At 47.1% G+C, this 13229-nt stretch overlaps 1 pseudogene; it reads left to right on the top strand.

The window, feature by feature from the left end:
• The first annotated feature begins 789 nt into the window (after positions 1-789).
• Positions 790-13229, top strand: part of LOC134503174 (SPARC-related modular calcium-binding protein 1-like) — a 30741-nt pseudogene continuing 18301 nt past the window's right edge.

The following is a 13229-nucleotide window of genomic DNA, read 5'->3' as shown; positions in this document are numbered from 1 at the left end:
GGACGGAGGGGAAAGGCTTATAATTGGACATTTCCTGTCCTGTCTCAGCTGTTCCCTCCCAGCTCCCCCATCCCAGAAATCTCCGACTGCAAGGAATGCCCTCCGTTGCTTCGAGAGAGTCTGGAAACCCCTTGTAGAAAAAAAAGGTTTCTTCTTAAAGGTGCAAATGGGAACACTGACTTCAGAGGCAGACTGGTGCCCTCCAGATCAGGCCAGGTTTATGGGGACTGTAAACAAAAATGTGCCAAGTATAATAAGTAGTTTGTCTGCAGTTGGCAACAGGAGGCCCCTGGGCCAAATCCGACTAACAGAGAAAAATGGATTGTAAACTGAGCTTCCAGACACACAGAAATAACAGCTGTGGAGGTTGAGAGTTGGTTAATTTGGGGCTGCTGCCCTGTACTGATGGAGGGCAACTGAGGAAGAAACTGGCTGTGTCGAGATAATAAACTAGGTGGAGTTCACTTATCCTGTAACACCGTAAAAGCTAGCTAAGATTAAAGTTAGCTAAGATTAGCAAGGTATATTTAAGCTGCTGCGAGGCCTTTAAATGACCTGATTAAATGTTGTGCGTGAACCCAGCCTGCATGAAGGCGTGGTGACTTTTTAAGGTTATAATACATCGGTTCCAATCCCTTTTGTAGCCTGCTGTGGATGGAACAGGCGAGATCATGGCCAGAAGGTCATGTCCGGTGTATGATCCTTGATACTTAGCAGTGGTCTGCTAGAGGGCCAGCTGCCAAGTCTTACCTCGGCAGTAGTAATACCTTTTTCTTTTTTTTTAATTCGTTCGTGTCCAATTCTCAGAGACTGCCTGGACAAATCCCTGCAGTTTCCAGCTTCCACAGCCACAGAAATTAAGACCGGAAGTGGCAGATGCAAGATCCATGCAGATCAGTGCAACAGTCGCCCTGTGGAGACTGTGGGTCCTTCACCTCTAGAGGTTTTTGGAAGAGGCTGGACAGGCCCCTCTCACGAAGTTTCACTGATTTTCCTGCACGCTGCAGAGGGCTGAACTTGATTCTGGTCATCCCTTCCAACTCTACAATCCTGTGACTTTTTCGTTTAAAACTAGAGGATGCCACTAACCAGCTGTTGCAGGGCAGAGAGATCTACAACCAGTAGCTGGTGGCTCAGTTTTGTCCTATAAATGATAGCCCATTTCTGATGCCTGGCCGCTTGATAATGTGCCACAGTGCGCTAAGCCATGGTTTAGAAACCACAACTGGCTGGGCTCACGCAGCAGACTAAGCTGAAGCGAAGCCACGATGGCTGATAGCGATGCCTGAGCCAAGCCACTGCTTAGCAGTTGCTCCTCGCTATCTCACATCAGACGCTGGGAGTGTCTTGATCTGTGGTGCACAAGCGAGGCTTGACAGTCAAGGCAAGAAGGGGAATGTGTCACGTGGGAAGGCGAGCGTTCTAGCCTTTCATCCTGAACCGAAATCGGTGGGGGCTTGCCAGCTCGGGCGGTGTGGTTTTAACCAGAGCAGGGGCAGTTCTCAGCATCTGGGTCCGACCGCTGTTGCCAGAAGGGATCTTGTTGACAGCAGCTAGGGAGGAGTGAAGAACTGAACAATAATGGTCAGCCAGGCTCAAACAGGCCTGGATAGCAAATCCTTCGATAGTTCAAAATCCCCTTAAGTTGCATGTATATGGGGAGGAAAGGCTGTCACGGGTGAAATTTCACTCTGCGCGTGACCAGTTATGCTCTTTTGGCATTATTTGGCATAGGGTTCCAGCCCTATGGAACCGGGGCTTGTCTGTGAAAAGTTGGCTGGAGACAAAGATTTTCTTCTGATTTAAAATACAGTCCCCCCCACACACACACCCCACAAATGAAACCTGGCTTCTCTTTGAGACGGCCTCCCTCCAGCCCAGCTTGAGCCTCTGGTCTGGGAAGGGGGGGATTTCCCCTCCCCAAGGGGGCGTGGATTCTTCCCCAGCTGTTGGTGGCCCACGTGGTTCGGACACCTTGGGGAAAAGAGCAGTGACCTGCAGGGAAAGGCGGAGGTGGTGGTGGGATCTCTGTGGCTTTGTAACTCCTCATGCAGTGACTCAGCCGTGTCCAGTCAGTGTCCCCTCCGTCCTGCTTCTGGGGGACCTCGGTGAGACGCTGAGCGCCCGCACCATCATGCACCCTGCCCTGTGGCTGCTTCTGCTCCTTCCACAGCTGGCAGCACCTTTTCGGTGGGACACGTCTCCGGTAAGGTAGCAAGGGAAAAAAAAAGCGGGGGAGTGTGTGACACATTGGCAAATGTTGGTGGGGGGAAGGGGGGGAGAAGTTGAAAAATACTTCTGCTTCCAATCAGAAGCCTGTGGAATCTGATGTCTCGTTTGCAGACACCAGAAGCTCCTCCGTTCTTTAAAACGCCGGTCTGAAATTGGAAGCCTGAAGAGTGTCTAGTAGAAAAGGCTTGAAGTATAGAGGTGTGCAATTGTTTGGGGGAGGGGCCGCAACACGGGGGGGGGATATTGGCTCTGTGATCCTGAACGGGGTGGACCCCCCCCCCTTGTTTTATGACTTCTCTTTCTGGAATTTTGCTCTGGAGGAGTTATGCTATAAATTCATAAATTCACAGCACCTGGGAAGTAAAAGACATGTATGTGTGTTTAAATACCTAAACAGGTTTTTTGTTTTTTTTAAAGATCAATATTTGGCAAAGAAATGTTATTTCCTTTGGCAGTTTGCAAATTTAAAACTCTAAAGCAGGAAGTTTGGGGGTCTGGTATCTATTTTCCACAAAAAGCCATACAGAATCAAGGCTAACATTTGGTTCCTCCCTCCCTTTTTTTCAAACCTAGAGAAATTGTCACTGTTGACAAAAAATGCTTGGGCACCAGCAGAGCAAAGCAAAGCAAAATGTGTTTTTCCTCTACTTCTTTCTATTTATTTAAACATTCTTGATGAGTACATTCTGCCATAATGTTGATTTGGTTTGCGTTGGTTGGTTAATTGAATTTTGGTTTAATTTCGCCCCCTCTTTCTGCTCAATCATCAGTACATAACCTTTTCCTGGAAACTTGCATGATTGTTTGAGGTAAAGGGGTTTGTAAATTCTGGTTTATATGCTTGAAGTTCACTAAGGGTTGAGTTTATGGTTATCTCATATGGGCAAAAAAAAAAAGAGACTTTTCCAACTATTGAAACCTCCATTCACTTTTTTTCTGACAGTAAGGACTGGACTAGACGCTTCTTAGCAGTGGCTTTCACAGCATGTTCCTAGGCTTTCCAAAAAATGCAGGCATGCACCCAAATAATAAATGTCACATTTGAGAAGCTGAGATCCTCTTGAAAAAAATAATAATAAAGAGAAAAATAGTTGTGTAACAGAGGTAATGGCTGTGTGTAGCAATGCAAAAATGACACAAGATAACACGCTCCCATTCTCAAACAGCCCGCAAGTCCCTTGTGCTTTTCACAGCTGCAGGATAGGGTGAAATTCACCCTTCCACTCTCTTCCCTAGTGGGAAGTAATTGGGTCAGTGGCCCAGTCTTACCACCTGCTCTGCATTTTTGCTTTGCAACGAGGCTGTTAGTTTCCAGCCTTCCATAAACCAGGTTCCTGGAGGTAGAACACGCAACTCAGTCCTTGGAATTTGGGTTCGTCCCCTTGAAATTAGTCAGCATAAAGCAAAAGAGAATTCTCCCCGCCATCTGCTGCCATCCGGTTAGTGAGAACCAAGACCTTTTAAAAGGGATAGTATGCATTAATATGCATTAATTGAGCCTCTATTTCTATTTTACTGGCTTTTGCCCTCCCTGTGAGCTTTGAACACACATCTTGTGGCCCGTTCTTGGAAATAGAAACAGATGATTCTTTGGGTTGAGTGAAGAGAGGATTTTTTAAAAATCAGTTTAGAGTTCAAGTCTTCTTTGCCACAATCTTTTATCCATCTACACATAGAGTCATTTTGATTTTGTGACAAAAATTTGGTCCCTGGGTAACTTCACTTTATTTAGTTGGCTGTCCAGAGGCCTGGGCTGAAAATAATGCCGAGGAACTGAGCTTCCATGTTTACAGATGTTAAAAACAAAACAAAACAGAGGCACTATGACATTTCTGTCACCATGTGCCAAGGCTGATGGATTGCTGTAAACACGGAAATCTCTAATCTTAACTGGTCTGTTGCTGACCTCTCTTGCAAAGCTCTTGCTGCTCATCTAGGCTTACAAGCCAGATGAGCTCTTGCAAAGGTTTCGGGCTAGTAGTTTTTTTCCTAGCGTTCCTCTACCCTGTTTCCTTCCAAAACTCCCATCCTTCACACCTTCGCAAACCTGCCTTTTGGCTTAACCCCTTCTCACCTCTTAGGGGGACAAAGCCCATGTGTGCATAACTGTTTCGATGTGCTGCTTTCCTTCCTTCATTCTTTCTCCCCTCCCTGCTCAGTGTTGTGTAATTGTGGATGTTAATGGTCTTAGAAGAGGACCTTCCATTTTAGACAGTTGTGGTTACTTCTCTTTCTTCAACCTATGATGAGTCAGGATTGCAGTACTTGGGGCTTGGGGTGGGGGGCAACGCTGGGCATCAGCTCCAGAGTCCTGGCTGGAAGGTCCTTTTGCTGGTCCCTGTTGTCAGTCAGATTTTTGAGCTGCATGTTAAACCCTCTTTGGGCAGGGAACTTCCTCACTCTTGATTGTGCAAATTGCTCAAGAAATAATTCAGGAATGTGCCCCCTGTGCTTGTAGCTGTTGCTCAATGTGCTTGCTCTCTGATTCCTATTCGGCTGGGAAAGCGTTTTTGCTAGCTAAGTCCCACTGCCTGCGTTCCGCCTTGGTGCGAGCCAACCTGATTTATTAGGAAAACACCTGTCCCTTAACTTCCATTCACTCACTAATGTGTCTTGGCCACTTTACCTATCATCCTCAGAGTAACTCAGGGTTTTTTGCCTAACCAACAGCTCTGCTTTTTAAGAGCAAAGCTGGGTGGGTTGGCATGCAAAGGACGGGGTATGTTTGAGCCTCCCTTAGTCCTGTTCCTGGGCCATTCAATTCCACTCCATTTACCTGGGATTACTCTTCAGGTCTGGTGCCAGTGGTGTTTTTTCTGCAGCTGGGGGCTATACTTTTGAGTCATTATAACTTTTTTGCTCACTAAAGATCTCAGTGGGTAATGTTGTAACAGAAAAGGAGATGTGAATGTTGGGTTGGTTGGCTGATTCACAAGGTTTATATGGCCACTCATCCCATCATGTGATTCTAAGTGGCTAAGAACAATTTAAAATAATAACCCATACACACACTAACAACAAATACAATACCATGTCACTGAGGTCTGGCTCAAAACTTGTGAGCCCTTCAGGGTAGGCCAGGTCAGGATACAGACTCCACGAGGACTATTACAACTTTATTATTATAGGCTGTAATAACAGAATCTTGGAAGTCTGAAAGAGATTCTCTCCCCCCTTCATATACCTGAGAGAATCAAGGTGGACCAATCTTGAATTTTTTCCTCATTCTCTCCTTCCTTTCAGGGTTGTTGAATACCCTTTTCGAGCTATCTTTGTATTTCTCTACACCCACCCACCCCCAAACATACAAATCATCATGGAAACCAGGATCACTGAACATCCTGGCTTTGGATTTGCCGAAGGCCAACAGGGTTGGGGACATCAGGATCTCTGGAGGACTAAGCATGAGTGGCCATGATCAAGGCCTTTTATTCTTTCTTCTACCCCTTATTACTCATTCTGGATTTTTAAAAATGAGTTATGGGTGTATTCAGACTATGTCATTTTATCTGGAGATTTGCCACTGAATGTTGGCAGTTTGTTGCTGGTGGGTCCAAAACAGGCTAAGATGGTGAACTACGTTGGGCAGTGTTGGGCTTTAGGGGTTCGTGAGCCAGACCAGATTTCCTGACATTTCGCTGGCAACTGTGGCTAGTGAATAAAAGTTAGCAAGATGACAGAAACTGGACTGGAATGGAATGGAAAAAGAAACAGGCCCGCACAATCCAAGGGGGCTTCGCTCACCCTCACTGAAGGCCTGGGAGAAGAGCCAAGTCTTCAAGCCCCTTTGAAACACCAGCAGGGTGGGGAACATCCAGTTCTTGGGGGGAACCTCATTCCAAAGGGCAGGCACTGCTCCCGAGGAGGCGCGCTTCCAGGATCCCGATCGATGACATTGTTTAATCGAAGGAACCTGGAGCACACCAACACTGCCAGATCGAATTGGCTGGTCAGATGCTATGGGAGAGAGGTGGTCCCACAAGTAGCCAGGCCCTCTGCCATAGGTAGCCCCCAGCACCTTGAACTGCACCTGGAAGCAAACCAGCAACCAGTGCAGTTCACAAAGCAAAGGTGTTACGTGGGCATATGGAGGAATGCCCCTCACTGCCTGTGCCACTGCATTCTGGACCAGTTGAAGCTTCTGAGAGGACTTCAAGGGCAGCCCCATGTAGAGCGTGTTGCAGTAGTCAGGCCATAAGGTGACCAGGGCGTGAGTGACTCTCTTACAGTCAGCTTCGTGTTTTAAAATGGAAAGCTTTGTAGTCCAGGTGAGAGGGTTTACCTAAAAGATGCAAACCACATTGTTACTTGAAATACTTACTTCCCTGGTTTGAAATTCTCCTTTTGTTCTGTTCAAAGACCCACCTAATCCAAGATGCCAAGAGGAAAATGGCCCCTTTGCTCCAGTTTCACATCTCCCTTCCCCTAAAATTTTGCCCATTGCTGAACTCTGTACTTGACTATTTATTGACAATATATTGACAGTATTAAAAATAAGATCATTTCTTGTTTGGTTTCAAGATATAGCAGAAAAGATTAAATATACAAATATCCTACAAGAATCCCATACTCTTCTCTGTTACATATGGGAATGCGGTGCTCAGCACCACTGGCGGTGCCCACAGATGTGAAGAGCCAAGGAAAAACAGGATCAAATAGTGACAAACCACAGGTGTCCACAGGCTGTGGTCAAAAAAGTCAAGATGGCGGCCACAAAAGTCCATTCAAAGCTTTGTCTATTTTTTAAGTACCACATGGACAAAACACTTCCTCCTCCCTCCCTCCCTTTTTGTGTCTTTTTTTTTTCTTTTACTCCCCAGCTTTCACATCTCTGATGGATGAAGCTTAATGAGAACATGGTAGATTTGAAAGGGTTCCTGTTAGGATTTTTTTTTTCAAACCCTAGGTCTTATCTGGAAAAAAAAGTAATCCAGAGGTGAATTAGTTTGTTTTCAGCTGATTACTCTCAATGTTTGGGCTACTTGTATGATTCTGGGAAGGCGTTGGCAGGAGAGAACCTCAGAATTAGATTTTGTCTATCCTTTTCCCCCAGCTGGGCATCAGCCAGCTGGACACAGGAGCTGTGATCCCTTTCTCAAGAGCGATGGGCTTGGGCCAGATGTTCTTCTCCACCAGCAGTAGGTCATGCTTCCACATACAGCATTGCCAAACTGGGAACGACTGACATCCATATTAGTTCCTAACGTGTCGCCTGCAGGAGCTAATTTTAACCTGCTCTTGAGAGGCCAAGTCTGTTCGGAGTGAGGTCATCTCTCCTCTCGGCCCCTAAAAAAGTTCACTGTTAGTCTGCTAGAAACCCAGCCGTGTAACCGCCCATCTGTGTCTTCTCCTGGAAGTGGTAGATGGTGAGGACCAGCAGAACGCTCCCCACCTGCTAGACGGGCATGAATGGGAGGCGCTCCATCCAGATCCGATTTTTCTGTATCTCAAGGGCAACAGATCTGAATCAGAGACAGGCTGGGTGCTCTTGTTGCACTAAACCAGAATGTTTAGGGTTTTTTAAAATATATATATATATATTTTAATATTCTGTAAGGCAAGAAGAAACAGGAATACAAGATAACGGCAGAACGATGTATGTCAACATATGATCATAGGTTACACATAACACTCAATTTACCAATAGAAGAGTTGTTATTATTAGCATAACTTTGAGAAGTCAGTATTAGAATTTCATCAGTCACTTATTCCGTAAGAGCAACTGACCAAACCTTTGCACGCTAATCAATGATAGGTTATCTAGAAATTTTCAGTTTTGAGCCAATTCTCAATTTTGCAGCCAGGTGTAAGAATAGAATAAGCTCATTTTCATTTAGTTTAGAGTGATCTCCCTCAAAAATAGGTAATAATCCCAAATCTGAAACACATTCTACTTTTTCTTTAGCTATTATTCTAACTTCTTTGAATATTGTCTACTAAACCAGAAGGTTTAGATGGTTTGAACCTAGTGCAACCTCAACCAACTGTGCTTGAAAAACCATAATTAATCCCAACTTGGTGGCTGAGGGCCACATGACATGGTTTTTGGGTGGAGCTGAGAGCCATGGTGAGCAAGGCCTATCAGGACTGGGAGGCTTCTGATTTCCAGTAATCTGAGGATTCTTATTGCAAGACTTCCTGTATCATTTTATGTATTTCCCCATTTAAAATTATAAGAAGCTGTCATGCCATCACTCGTGGTTGAGAGAGACCCCTGGTTTATGGTTTGATACAGTGTGAGAAGCTAGACATCATGTCTTTTTCCTTGAGCCTTAGGTAAACAAACCATGGTTAAGTGCAAACCTGGTCCCTGTTTGCATTCAAGTGGCACCTTACAATCCATGCATTTTCCATGAAGCCCCATAACTGCCATTTGAAGAAAGAAGTTTGCCTTCATGTTCCTTCTTTCCCTAGATCAGTGCTTCTCAACCTCGGCAGCTTGAAGATGCGTGGACTTCAACTCCCAGAATCCCCCAGCCAGCATCTTCAAGCTGCCGAGGTTGAGAAACACTGCCCTAGATGATTTGAGCTTTTATGATGCTATAGAAGATTCAATAACCTTTGAGGCCGAGGAGGGTGTCACACCGAGAAAAGCTGTTTTTCTTTCCAAAGGCTAAGAACTGCCCAGGTCAAATGGACTCAAGATGATTCTCCTTCCCAAAATAGGAAGACCAGTTAGCAGAAAATCACGGGTGACTGTTTTTTTTGGGGGGGGGGGGTTCTCCTTCTGGTTCCTCCCAGCTTGACTCAATACAGGTGCCCAACCCTTAGGAGACCTCTCTTCCTTGACCTCTGATAGGAACCTAGGAGACTGATACTCCTTTTTTTCTGGATGTGTAACCGTGGCCTTTGCTCCTGTTTTTTGCTGCCTCGGGTTTCTTAGCATATTTGCTTAAAATGGCTTTTTAGCCAAAGTGCCAGATTCCTGCAAAAAAATTTTTTAAAAACCCCAACTCTTAATGCCACAGCCTGCCTTGCCCTCCGCATTGCAAATAACCCGTGCTCCTGCATGGAAAGGAATGGTGAGATGACCTTGGGGAAGGATGCAAGAGGCGTTAAGGAGAAGAAGCGATTCCAAAGCTCAGAGGTTGAAGAAAGAGAGTCAAAATAACCCCACCTTGGTTTTCTTCGTATTGCAGATAGCGGTCTTGGAACTAACTCAGCCCCGTACCGTGAAAAGTGTTGTAGGTGGTAATTCGTACCTTGAATTGCACCTGGGAACCTACCTGAACCCAGCTGGCAAAGTAGTGGCATTCCATGGGTGTTCCATGGCGCACCCATAACTACCTGTAGAGGCAGGCAGAACTGCATTCTGGGCCATTTGTAGCTTCCAGATGGTCCTCAAGGGCAGTCCCAGGTAGGATGCACCGCAGCAGTCCAAACGAGAGGTGACCAAGGCATGAGTGACCATTCTGGAACGGGGACAGCTGATGCACAAGTGACTCATGTAAAGGAGGGGAAGGGACCTCAGTTGCATGGCCATGACCTCCACATCCCCCATGGACACGATCCCCCCCATTTTATCCATAGAACCACGGCCCTTCAAGTTGGCTTGCCTGAGAGAGAGCAGCTGATCTAAAGTCACTGTGAGTTTCCATGCATCACCGGTATTCGAACCTCGGTCCCCCTGGTCCCACGCAGTCCCAAATCTTGCTCCCTCCACCTCTCCTCACTGCGGGGGACATGGCTGTCCCCCCCCCCAACCTGTTTTTAAGCAACAACCGAAGACACAGCAGTTCACCAGGCATTTGCAGGAAGAACCGTGCAGGACCAAATCGCCTTTTTAAAAAAGAACTTTGTTTTAACTGCTGCAAAAGGAGCAGCCGGGGCTTTTGTCAGGAGCTCCGCTCTGCCCGTAAGCCTCCTAATAACAAATAACAGCCACCCACCCACCCATTAAACTGCAAGATGTTTGTCTTTTGCTAACATTGCATCTGGGGAAAGAGCAGGGCGGGTACACAGCATGGCAGAAGGCCAGAGCCTTCTCCTCTTCCTCCTCCCCCCTTTCTCTTGGCCCCCTTCCCTTGCCCTTCCCTGCTCACAAATAAGGCCCCCTTCATAAGCCGCCCAGCAGCACTTGCTAACCAAAGGCTTTTGTCGTCTGGGGGCAGCGTGGGGAGGGCAGCTGCCCTACAATGAAGCTTTGAATCTGGCAAGGGAACAGGGTTTCAGCAAAGTCTCTTTGCCATGTTTGCTGGAGGCGCTAACAAATTATGCCAGCTGACAGCTGAAAGAGCTATGTGTGTTCTGGCATGGCAGCTCACGGGCCACCGAAATGGGGGCATGATGAACCAGAGATGCAAAAGCTGCTGGGAGGGAGACCAGACCAGACCTACGTGCTTCTCAAACGGTTTGCAGAAAGGTAGTGCGGTCCACATTTTGCAGCATTGATTTCACCCAAAGGGGTGCCCAACATACTCCGAGGACCAAAGTAGGTCTCCTCCTGGAGTGATTTGATTTGCAACTGCAAGCTCTTGTTTTGGGTTATTTGGGTGCGTTCTTCTGGACCAGCTTTCCATACGTGGTCTCCAGAATCACCTCTGTCTTTGAATCCACCTCTCCTCTTCTGGAGCCGCCTCCCTTCCTCTTTGTCGGTGGCGCCCGTTGGACAGGAAAGGTGCACAATCCAACATGCTGCAACAACCAAGAGCAGACCGTTGCCGCTTTTACCTTGACGCCATTTCTGATTTGGACCCGCTCAACTTGCCATCTGTTCATTTGTGCACACAACCACCTTCCCCTCCCTATAATTCTGCCCAGAGGCTAGTGGCCCTCTGCTATTCCTCATTTTATTTTTTTAAGGCTTGCGGCATTTCAGTTCGTGGAGCTAAAAACCGTAGACGCTTGGCTGAATGTGAACGTGACTGGGTCAGATTTAAGGACGAGTGGGTTGCCAAGAGACATTCAGGCATTTGGAAATATTTTGCCTTCAGTGCCACATGCCTTGATTTATAAAGTTGTGCCCTTGGGGGGTAGTTTACAATACTGTAGGAGAGGGGGAGATGGTTGGGGGACAAGAGAAGGAGAACCAGGTTGGGAGAACCAACCTGGCATATAAGAGTCAACTTGGTGTAGTGGCTAGGATGCTGGGCTAGAAACCAAGAGATCTTGTGTCCTCGTCCATCCTTAAACGGGAAAACCAGCTGGGGGACTTTGGGCCAGTCGCTCACTCTCAGCCCAACCCACCTCACAGGGTTGTTGTTTGAGGGAGTAAAATAGGAGGAGGGAGCATTAAGTGTGCCGCCTTGACTTGGAAAAACTGGAGATGGGATGTACATCTAATGATGGTGTCATCTGGCTGAACAGCCTAACCGGGCACTGGACTTCTTAGCTCAGAAAGGCAACATTAAACAAACTGAAGCCTGATAGGTATCAAAGCAGCACCCAAGTTTAATTAGGACAGGGGATGGGAGAAGAAAGAGAGGAAGAAAACAGGGTAAAGGTCTTGAATGCCCTCCTCGTCAAGGGAGATGATGGCAGCTGGAGACCCGAATGAAGGGGAAGAGCCGTGCTTCTGGATTGGCTCACATCTGGGGCGACATTCAAAACCTGACTGAATTACCCTCAGTTGTCCCCAAAGAGACTGTGAAGCAGCATGGATTTTACAGGCCTTAATCGGGAACCTGGAAACTAACTAAATTCTGGGCTGGGAACTAAATAAGGTCAGCATCGTGGGGCCAAGGTAGGCTGACCACATTACCTTGAGACAAAAATGGGACATTGGGATGGCAAAATGGAGCAGGGCTGGGCGACAGGCTGGATCGGCAGGCAGGAACGTCTCCGGTTTTCTCGGGCTGGGAATCTTCGGATTCCTTCGTTTGCGAGAGGCAAGGCCGGGCTGGAGAGTCTAGCGAACGGTTGTCCCCGACAAGCCGTTCCACCTCTGGCCGTGCTTTTGCGTTCTTTTCTTCCCGCCGTTTCAAGGCAGGAGCCGATCGGCTCGCCCTCTGATCACCGCCTATCAGCCGATCCTGTTCTTTCCTTTTTAGGTTTCCCACCAGCTTGAGCTCTGCGGCTTTTTTCCCACCGTTTCTGCTGAGCTCCCCCTCCTTCCACCCGAAGTCAGACTGCATTCTGACAAGTTCACGGGAACTTTCAAATGTTTAAGTAAGGTTTTTAAGAAAACGGGACAAAATGGACATTTATATTAAAACGACAGGACAGTCTGGAAAGGTTAAAAAAACGGGACTGTCCTGTTCAAAATGGGACGTATGGTCAGCCTAGGCCAAGGGGAAATAAACATCAGGGTTTCCCAGTATATTGTCCCCGATTTAATCTGCAAGTGGGAACGGGGATCTTGAAAGCCTCAGAGTCCCTTTCTTTGCAAGTTTCTGGCATCTCCCGCTACAGCTAGAAAAGATGTTTCCAATGTCTGTCTTTGTTCCCCAACCTGGTGCTCCCCAGGATTCAAAGCTGGTGTTGTCTACAACAGTTGCAGCATGTCTTGTAGCAGGAACCGGAGTAGCTTCTGGATGCCGATTAACCAAGTTCTATTGGCTCATGGCATTTGGCACATCTGAGGCCGCGTTGCAACCCGAAGTGCACACACCTGTACAGGCACGGTCCCCCGGTTGTTTATCCCCAGGAATTCAAGCATCTGTCATTTGATCCAAGATGGTAATCCAATGAACACCTCGGTGAGGCAACTCATTTAGACCGGTTCCCTCCTTGGAGCGTGGAAAATATTGGTTTTGAAACTTGACTTCTATTTTTACAAGCCTGGGGACCATCCACGTCTCAGCACTGGCAGTCTCTGTTTTATAAAGGGGGTTCGTGGTGGCCGTATCGTGTTGATGTACCAGCCACTGGGCAGGGGTGGGGGAGCAAATGAAAAGTTCTGGATGGGCTTCAGGGCAGGTCTGTTTGGTAACTGATGTCTCAGCTGGAGAAGACATGCTTATGAAAAGCTAAATAACCCCACAGCCTGGGTTTTCTGGAATCACCAATTAGACATGTCTCAGTGGTAGGCTTGAAAAACATGAAACTAGGCTGGAAGA

This window comes from Candoia aspera, chromosome 10 (assembly GCF_035149785.1).
Source record: "Candoia aspera isolate rCanAsp1 chromosome 10, rCanAsp1.hap2, whole genome shotgun sequence".
In the NCBI taxonomy this organism is placed as follows: domain Eukaryota; kingdom Metazoa; phylum Chordata; class Lepidosauria; order Squamata; family Boidae; genus Candoia; species Candoia aspera.
This window is presented reverse-complemented; position numbering and strand designations above follow the sequence as displayed.